The sequence below is a fragment of the Tachypleus tridentatus genome, chromosome 8 (assembly GCF_004210375.1).
Source record: "Tachypleus tridentatus isolate NWPU-2018 chromosome 8, ASM421037v1, whole genome shotgun sequence".
Taxonomy (NCBI): Eukaryota; Metazoa; Arthropoda; class Merostomata; order Xiphosura; family Limulidae; genus Tachypleus; species Tachypleus tridentatus.
The window spans coordinates 88,225,473-88,233,806 of NC_134832.1; the positions used below are offsets into that span (position 1 = coordinate 88,225,473).

Consider the following 8,334-nt stretch of genomic DNA (forward strand, 5'->3'; position numbering starts at 1 on the left):
GCAAACATATTTTTATTGTGCAGCTTTCAAATGTTTAAATATATTTTGCTTTTAATTCCATAATATTGATAAATGGATAATATGAATACGAAAGAATCCAGATGATGGTGAAAACTCAGAAATTAAAGATGATTTAATTGACTTTGGGATTACTGCCTAAAAGAGGATGGCGCGTGACTGGAAACACATGAAACGAGAATTTAATGAAAGTTGGGAGTTGATATTTGCAGTGATTGAAACAAATAATAAGCCAGTGTGTCTTCTGTGTAACAATGTTTTTAGAAATAATAAAGTATACAGCCTTAAGCAACACTTCAACAATTTTCACAAATAATTTGATGTAAAATTTCCAGTTGATAGCAAAAATCATATGATTGAAATTAGCCGTCTGAAAACACAACTTCATGAACAAAAGGGAGGCCTAAAAAGATTTTTATCATCGATAGAACTAGTTACGTTAGCGAGCTACAAAGTAGCTTGGATTCTAGCTCAACAAAGAAATCATTTTCTGATGCTGAACTAGTAAAAGAAATATTGATTGTGATCATTGAAACTCTGTTGGAGAATTATGATTCAAAAATAAAAGATGATATTCTTCAAAAGGTAAATAATTTCCAATTAAGCCGAAGAACAATTGTTCGCAGAATGCTAGAGTTAGCAAAGAACATAGAAAATCAGTTGCTTGAACAACTAAAAGACTTTGTAATTTTCTTTAGCATTAGATGAGTCAATAGAAGTCAGTGGCACTGAACAGTTGATATTTTGGGTTCCATATGTAACTTCATATCTTCAAGTGAGGGAATAATTGTTTCGCCCTTGTGAATTACGAAACCGAACATGTGGAAAAAACATTTCTTAAAATGTCAAAAAAATTCAATCTGGAGTTTAAAAAATTTGTTTCTGTCCCAATAGGTGGTGCTCCCGGCATGTCTGGGGCGAAATTAAGATTTGTTTCTTTTTTGAAACAGCATATAATTGAAAAAAGTGTGAAATCCACACTGCCATCTTCCCATTGCATTTTGCATCAGGAAAAGATATGTGCTCAGATGTCTAAAAGTGATGTATTGAAAAATTTGATGGACATTGTTCTAAAAATTGTGAATTATATTAGAAGTGAAAGCTCTCTCATCCATCGACAGTTTGTTGAGTCTTTGAAGAAAAGCAGTGACTGTACTTTTGATGATCTTACTGAGTTTAGAAATGTAAGATGGTTACGTAGAGGAAAAGTCTTGGAACGATTTACTTCATTATTTCTTCAAATAAAAAAGTATCTTGTTGAAAAAGGTAAGATTGAAATTTTTCCTGAAATTGAAACTTTGTTATGGCAGTGTGATTTTCACTTTCTGTGCGACATGATGGCTCACTGAAATTAATTTAATTCGAAGCTTCTATTTATGAATCTCAATTAAAGCTAAATCTCCTTGCGGAACAGTTACAAAAGAATGATTTGACTCATCTTACGAAATTGAATAGTATTCTAAAAAAATAATAAGGACTATGAGTTCTCTGATGATAAAGATGATCTCTATGTAAACTGAATCAAAAATCTATTTAAAAATTTTGAATCACATTTCTCCGAATTTAAAAATTTGAAATTGGTATTCGAATTTTTGCATGATCCATTTCAATTTGACTCAGGAAATTTCAGTAAGGAAATTTCATCTTTTCTGTTTTTGGATAAGTGTAGATTTGAAGACGAGATGCTTACCCTGCAAGTGTGTCTTAATTATAAGTTAAGACAAAGTAAACATTTTTTACGCTAGATTTTCTAATGTCTAGATACAGATCTCAGCTTACTGACATAAATTTAGAGGCAGATCTAGGATGCTTATTGAGCACAGATATTAAGCCAAATTTCACGAAACTTCTTCATGAAAATTGATGGGGTTTTCATGTTAGTTGAAATGCAATTACTTTGATTAAGCTAACATCTTTCAATTTTTATTTTTTGAATAGTGTGGCCAACATTGATTTCATTAGCTGCAGTTGTGGCCACTATGAAAAAACGTTGCCCACTCCTGGTCTAAAGTGTAGTATGTATGTAAACCATACACTATATATTTGGTGTTAAGCAGAAATGTCTGCCCATCACGAGTATCGAAGCCTGGTTTCTAACACAATAAGTACACAGACATATATCACTGTGCTAGTGGGAGATAGTACAATTCTCACTTCTAGAGATTGAAAGAACCTCACTCTCTAAGGTCGCGCACAACTACACTGCCAACAAATCCAAAATATTACAGATCTCAACTATTTCTTTTTACTGAAATAAAAATCTACAAAAAATGCTTACATCTGAAACCCACCATCACTTTATAGTTGTATTTCAATGAGAGAACGAAGATTGCTCTTGCTCGCATACTCGTGTATATGTTAGAGATTTACAACAGTTTCAGCTTACGTTTAATGCAAGTGCTATGAAATAGTGTATATATAGCGCAGAAGTTACATTTAGTTGTTTTTAGAAGTGGTAGTTTATGGCAAGTTAAAGATTATTATCTACATCTTAACGGGGTGATAATACCTAAGCGTTAAAGAGTATATAGTGGTCATTTTTTCAAGTTCAGTCATTACAAAATGTATTGTAATAAAGAAACAGAAGTAATAACTCGTTTTCACGGTTCAGTTCTAAAGTAATTGGACAAGATTCTACGGATTTTGACTAAAAGTGACTATTATTTAAAGCTCTGCATAGAGTTTTGATAACTACCTGTGTAACAATCATTTGAATATCCGTTTGACTTGTTTTGATATATTATTTTTAAAACAAGTTGACTGAGCTACTGTTTGTTGAAATTTATTGCCACCAAGTCACAGGCTCCTACTATTAAGAATCCAGACAACAAAACCTGACAGTAGCAATATGACTTCGTGATTTCAATAGGGGGCACGGCATGGCCAAGCGTGTTAAGGCGTACGACTCGTAATCCGTGGGTCGCAAGTTCGCATCCCCGTCGCACCAACGTCGTTGATGGTGATGACTAGCTGCTTTCCCTCTAGTCTTACATTGCTAAATTAGGGACGGCTAGCGCAGATAGCTCTCGAGTAGCTTTGCTCGAAATTCAAAACAAACAATTACAAAGTGTCAACAGATGTCACTGCATGTGACTAGTTCAATAAAAAAATCTTAACGCTTCATCAAAAGAATATAGAATATGTCGAAACCGTTAAATACCACAAGCAGTTAAGCTATAACTATATAAGCATAAATTTTACATCTTAAAAATAGGTGGTTCTGTTGAGAATTCTTCCCTCATACGTGAATGTTTTCTGGTAAGCAATTAGAGTTTTAAATATGTTAAATTTATTTTCAAAAGTAAGAATATAAATCTGTAATGGTGTTAAATGTGTTTTTTCAAACATGCTATGAATATTATTTATTAAAACACATATCAAAACTAAAACGGAATTCAAGTTGATAAACAAAGCGTTATCCTTTTATTTTAGATTATTTACTGTTAAGACATAATAAACTTTTACCCCAGTTTGAACATTCAAGATTCACACTGCAATGCTGTTAAACATATTTACAATTTTCAGTCGTAAGTATAACATAATAGTGAAAGTCAGTCTTGTTATTTCGTTACACCTGTATAAATCCTCTTTGGCGGAGGTCGCAAGCTAGTTGCAACCTTTAATTCATTCAATTGTTCAAAATTAAGAACTTTTATATCAAAAGCCCCAAGATTTTCTGAATTAGCCATTTAGTTTTGGCGTATATAAAGTGTCTTCAGGTGGAAAATATAAAATATCACTTACATGTAGTTTTATAATCATTATATTACGACCTTCTGAAGTGGCCAAGTTTTTGATTAGTAAATGCAATACGGTATAAATGTATTACATTCTAGTTCTGTTAAACATAATAATTCTGTTCAGTTTTATTCTTACAATTGTATTACAATGCTTTTTTTTTTTTAAAATACTTATCCAGATTTCCTTTCATGTATTTGTTATTTTTTTCTCATTTGTGCAAAGCTTCACAAGAGCTCTCTTTGCTAGTCATATCTAATTTTGAAGTATATGGAAAACGGTTTATACTCCACTCACACACAGGTAACTTTAGGGCTAGTGTATAGTGTAATTTCTAATAATGGTTTCGTTCTCGATATGTAGCTATTTGTATAGATTACCATCACTTTTGACATTTCTGCATATAATAATCACACTATTTTTATAATGAGCTTATACTTACTCCACCCCTATACTGTGTTGGTCAACATCAGATCCCTTAGTAGCGTGAATAAAAAGTTATAAGTTTAAAAACATCGGCAAATTTGGTTTTGTTTCTTTTCCTTTTGTTTCTAATTTCATTTCAAAAACTAATCAAAGAAAGAGTAATCAACCACAAATAAGTAGAAGAGCAAGTATGATATAAAGAAAATACGTTATAAAAATAATGTTCGCATTGAAGTTGAGCTATGTCGCCCTTTACAATATGTAGCATAGTAGCAGTAATAGATTATTAAGCTAAATCATATTTCACAGCTTATTATCAAACCATGAAAAAATATCTGAAATCTAGCAGACCCCAATTTTGAAGTGACTGCTAGTTGAAGACATTTGGTCAACAACCAACATCGACAGTTCTTGGATTACTGTTTAACAACAAATAATGTGATTGATTGTAACGTTATAACACTTCCAAGGCTAGAAGGGTGACAGATGTCGGTCCTGCAGCCACCAGATTCCTAGACCATGATAGGCTCTTACTATACGAATTATCCTCTCACAAGTTATTCACCTACGGCGTAGTTGCTAATTCTATATCAAACAAAAATTTGAACTTAACTTGATTGATTTAGTTCCTTCTTCCATAGTTACTGTGGATCTTGTTAAGTCGAAAAACATTAATTTGCTTGTTGACAGAATCCTTGCTATAGGAAAACCCTCCATTTGAAATTCATCTTCATTCATCCTGTACTTGATATAATGTTAATGAACCAATCATTTAATGAGTAAAAACTACTAACGTTTACTTCTATGGAAGACATAGCCGTTACGGATGAGATTCCTCGTTTATCGTCGAGTTTCTTAAAATTTTAAGTTCACTTGATTAGTCTAGAAAACTAAAAACCTTATCACAGCACCCATCTTTGTTTTTACGTTTGATTGTTTTTAAAATCCATCCGTATCAACAACTGGAACGCTCTATGTTTGTATTTTGTTTAAAAAATGAATAACAATAAATATAAATTTTTGGTTTCGTGAGAATGTAAAGCAAAGCAAATATATTGTTTCTAAACTATATGATCGGGTGCGATTTCATGACAATTGCTCTCTCTTATGCTTGTCTTGCTTGGTAGTTGAACCATACCATAAAACTAAAACAAGGTTAAAGGAAAGATTTATTCATTCTTGTTTATTCCGAGTTCAAGGTGACCTCCTTATCTGTCAGACAACATTTTAGAGAAACAAATTTGGAAATACCTTCTGAGAACGTAGACCAAAATAGAAAAGAACTATTTTTCTCTTTCTTCCCCTTTTCCCACAGTCTTGTCACTAGTGTGAGGTTCCACCCCTCCTCCTGATATCTTACAGCACCTGTAGGGTTGATATATTGCATATAAGAAGCGACGGACAGAATTTTAAAGAAACTTCTCTGAGTCTTTGGAAGATAAATCTGAACTGTATGTATATGTTTCTCCTATTTATTCGGTTTGGAGTTTCAGCTGTTTGCTCGTTATTTTGGCTATAAATATTCTGTTCTTTTTTTGTAGATAGAGTCCGCTTGATTTAAAAGAATGAAAACGACTGTTTTATTCCTCACCTTATTTTTGGTTATATTGGACAATTATAATGCAGCTGGACAACCGTGGTTTACTGGAAGTCAAAGATTTGGATTAGGTCTTCTTCATCACTTTGCTTACAACCGCCCAACCTATTGCAGATTTGGCATCTGTGCAGGTTTCTATCCCTACCGACCTTACAGGCCATACCCCTTCGACTACTATTACTCATACAGGCCTTATCGGCACAGACCTATTCCTTATTACTATGGGCCTTACTGAATATACAGCGGTGACTAGAAGAAATAAGGGTAAAACAAATATTTTAATCTTAAAGTTAAAATTATTGTTTCAGCATATTATAAATGATTTACTTAAGTTTTGCACTTTGTTGCATATTTGTAGTACTTTATTTCAATGGTAAGTTGTTATCACTATTACTTCTTACAGTAAGTTAGTTTTACATAAAAAAACAAGTATAACGAAGAGTAAACATACGTTTAGGTTTAGCCAGTTAAACGCAATTTGACCTAAGCAGGGTTACAATCTTATATAAGATCTTATATTACGTTTGTTAGCGATTATTGTATTAGAACAATATACCATTATGTTACACCTTTCTTTGTCAAAAAAAGCATATTTGAAATAGATATTGTGATCAAATATTTATTTTTATAGAAAAGAATGTCAATGATTATATGTATAAATCTAGCAGAAATATATTCTTATTTTACAATATTCTTTTAGCTTATATATGTAATATATATATGTGATGTAAAGTGTTTATTCATAACAGCTGATCTTTGAGTATTAGTGACAGTGATGCTTCCAAAAACTTAAAATTTATTGCTTCAGATATGTGTGTGTGTATGACTCACATTTTTTGATGTAGCATGAGTGTAACATAAGGTTTATTTATTTTTAACACTACTTTCTTTATTCCGTCTCTTATAGTTTTACCAAGTAGGAAAGTCTATTTCAACCATTATACTCAGTATGTGTCGTCTTTTCAAGAAACACATTAGGGACAAAATCAAAAAGCAGTGTTAAAAATGCAACAAGCTTATCAGTAATATCTTTGGACAAATGGTTCATAGTAATCTCGCTTTGCCCGCAGTATGATTTACAATATTACTTAATGTGTGATATTATGAGTGAATTGAATATATCAGTATGATTAAATTTTGTTTACTGCATATATTTCGATGCAGTTTGTAATAGTTTGTTCCTTATTTTATAATTATCATTTCATTTGTATTTTGCAGTAGAGTTAATTGGTGCATTTCTTTCGTAACTTGCAGATTATGAATTTCAAAACATTTTTGACAAATACAAGCTGGTGTGACGCCATCTGTAGGAAACATTGCTTACCGTGTTAAGAATCCTGTCTTTTCAAATAATTGACGTTTTACTCATTTGAAAGTGACGATTCCGATAAAACTGCTCATATTTTATAAATATTTTCATGAATTGTTTAAAGTTATAGAGGTGGTAGATAGGAACTGGGGATCTTTTAGACACCTAATATTTAGGAATATATAACGAATTAAATATTTTATATGTCAAATAATAATATGTGATTATATTTTGGATATGTTGGCAGTATTTTCAAATTGTAATAACTATGTAATTTTAATAAAGCTTATTTTTCCTAATTCGAAAAATTTGCAGTTACTACTGCTTATTTTCAAGCTTACAGTTGCACAACTTGCTAATTTCACTGTATTCGTCCTAGGAATTGAGATTCGATTTTAATGCTATAGGCTCTCAAACTTGCTACTGAGAGACCAGAAGCATACGTTGTGAATTATTTTATCAGATTTTAATATAACAGACTTTTATCGAATGTTTGTTGAAACCAGAAACATCGCTTACACTAAATGGATGCTCTATCAACTGAGATAACAACAAGGTTTTTCGGGTGCGTGTCAGTTATCTTAGGACAAGATTTCTTTATTTCCATAACATGTCAGCTGAGTATTAAAGTTTTTGGTAAAAACAAGAGTTAGCAAATACTGTCCTAAAAAGGGATTTTTTGTTTTTGTTTTTCGATAACTTCTTTTACTATTTTCATTAAATGTACTAATATATTTCCTTGTCCTTGTACTCAAAAACTAATAGTTAAGAAAATATAAATGAAAATAATTTTTTAAAATCATTTTAGAGATTTCGTAAATGTTGTTGTTTGTTGAACTTTGAGTGAAGCAACCCGAAGGCTATCAGCGCCAGTTGAACCTAATTTTGAAGTTTTTGAATAGAGTAAAGATAGCTTGTCATCACCACCTGTTGTCAAATTTTGAACAACTCTAACCTATCTAATAATGTCACTGTTGTAACGTAGCTACAGTCCCAAAGTGTGAAGCGAATCATGCATGTGGGTGGGGAGAACAATAACGAGGCACAAACCATGGAATCTATAGAATTCGTAATCCGTCGCACTATCCGCTGGACCGCGCTCGACCCATGTCAGTATGAAAGGTTCAGAGAAACACATTTGGGCACAAAACATGATGTTATGGTTCTACACGTTTTAAAAATTTATTTTCTTTTTCACCATAGATGAAATTGAAAACAAAACATAGAGGTTTAATGCATCCCTTCA

The 8,334-nt window shown here is 32.0% G+C and overlaps 1 long non-coding RNA gene across 1 annotated transcript; it reads left to right on the plus strand.

The window, feature by feature from the left end:
* The first annotated feature begins 5,595 nt into the window (after window positions 1–5,595).
* LOC143224214 (uncharacterized) lies at window positions 5,596–7,409 on the plus strand. The gene is made up of 3 exons (XR_013013275.1): window positions 5,596–5,633; window positions 5,724–6,043; window positions 7,034–7,409. It is a non-coding gene; the product is annotated as an uncharacterized LOC143224214 (long non-coding RNA).
* The last annotated feature ends 925 nt before the right edge of the window (window positions 7,410–8,334 follow it).